Genomic DNA, 2,077 nt, shown 5'->3' on the forward strand with positions numbered 1-2,077 from the left:
AAATTTATTTTATCATTAATTTTATAGACAGCAAATGTCTGGGTTTTTTGTTTTGTTTTGTTTTTTTGGGGTTTTTTGCTTGAACTTGAAACACCTGAGCACGATTATGTTGTCTAAGTTCAGATCTGATCACTGACCTTGAGCTTTCTGTTGACATCTCAGGGAGTATTAGCAGCCTTGACTGAAAACAGCACTTCCTGATCAGAGAAACAGGAAGTCGCCTGAAGCAATCAGACAAATCAGACGTCTCTTTCTATCTGCCTGCTCTCTTGTCATTTGATCTAGGTTCACAGAGATCGTATGCTGTGAACTGTTCTGGCCTAGTCTTTCTGTTCCAACAGCATAATTCAATTGTCTTTTTATCCACAGGCGATGAATAACCTCTGAATAGTAAATCAGCACCACGGCGTCTCATCTCTGGACTGGAGCGCAGCTCTAATGGGTCCGCAGGGGCTTGGATGGAGCGAGACCAAGCAGGCTCCATTCCATCCCCTGCTGGTGCAAATCAAAATAAAAGCCCCTCTGAAAGCCCCAGCATGTGCGCAAGTCATCTAAGGCCCCGTCGCGAATAACCCGAGAGAAAACACATCCCCAAATTTCATTCACGTATTGGCAGGCAGACAAATCAAAAGTGTCTTCCTGTCTCAAGCACATCCACTCAATCTTTACATTTTGACTGGCTGCACAGACTACAATAAAAGACTACATATTTACCAGAAATGGTAAATGAAATGTATGAAGATGATGATCCTGTGACCGCTGAGCAAAGGACAATTCCCCGCACTTCATTTCAAAGTATTAAATACTGATCTTTGAATATATTTGCAACGCCTAACATAAGGTGACTTTAACAGGTGAGTGGCCATGCAATCGTTTTTGAAAGAGGTGTGATCCAAGAACTCACTGGCTTCACAGCTGATCCCATCACCAAGTGGTGTCTGGTTTTGTGCATCTCTCTATCCATGCATAAGATTTGTTTATTCAGTCCCCCTACAAAAATGGAAGCAAACAAAAAAAACCAAGAAAATTTAAGAAAACATTAACGAGGTTCAGTGACTGAACATCGCAAAACTATGATTTCTAGTATTGCCAGGGTTTTTCTCAAAGATGCTATTATTATGATTATGATTATGATTATGATTATGATTATTATTATTTTACAAAAATGTTTTGTGTTGTTCAGTCAATGATTCACAATAAATCTGAGTAAATTATCAATGATGTTGCCGTGTAGGTGCAATTGGTTACACTTTTTCAATCAATAATTTGTGTTCTTTCAGTTAAATTCTTCACTTCTTTGCTGTCTTTGATGTCATTTATTCATTCTGCAGTTAATAATTAGTAGGGATGGACCAATCCGATATACATTATCGGTATCAGTCTGATCCTCACCTAAATTACTGGATCGGATATCGAGGAGGAAAAAAAAAGTAATCTGATCCATTAAATATCAAAAAATACCTCACGAAACCTGCGACATGGCGTAACCCAGGTAGTGGCCTTAGCATGTCGGAGCAGTGTGCCTCAGCTGATAGAGCGGCTGTTGTATGTGGTCTGGAGTTCACACTGAAAGTGTCTGGAGCCTCGCTACGTGCTGCCAAACCAGGTTTTGTGCCAAGGTAGGTATCCCCGACAAAATTTGTTCTCCCTGCGTCATGAGCATTTCCTGGGCACGGAGTGCGGATCCAGTTACTCCGCCTCCATTACAGACAATTAGACGTGGAAGTAGTGATGTTTCAGTTTAGTAAAAAAAGTGAAAAATGAGTATGAACTTGTACAAAATGAAGCAAGACATTAAAAAAACAGTTTCATTGATTATAAAGTAGACTATATCAGATTCATATCAGTATCGGCAGATATCCAAATTTATGATGTCAGTATCGGCATCGAATATAAAAAAGTGGTATCGTGCCATCTAAAAAAAATAGTATGGGCGAAAGTTGCAAATTACTTTGTGCACCATATCATAAAGTGTGCAGACCAAATGCAGACACAGCTTCCAGGGTACATTACAAACAGATGAATGGGATTCAGTGAAGTCAACCCCTCCCAAAATTTGTGAGGTGGGCAAATAATG

This window comes from Neolamprologus multifasciatus, chromosome 14 (assembly GCF_963576455.1).
Source record: "Neolamprologus multifasciatus chromosome 14, fNeoMul1.2, whole genome shotgun sequence".
In the NCBI taxonomy this organism is placed as follows: Eukaryota; Metazoa; Chordata; class Actinopteri; order Cichliformes; family Cichlidae; genus Neolamprologus; species Neolamprologus multifasciatus.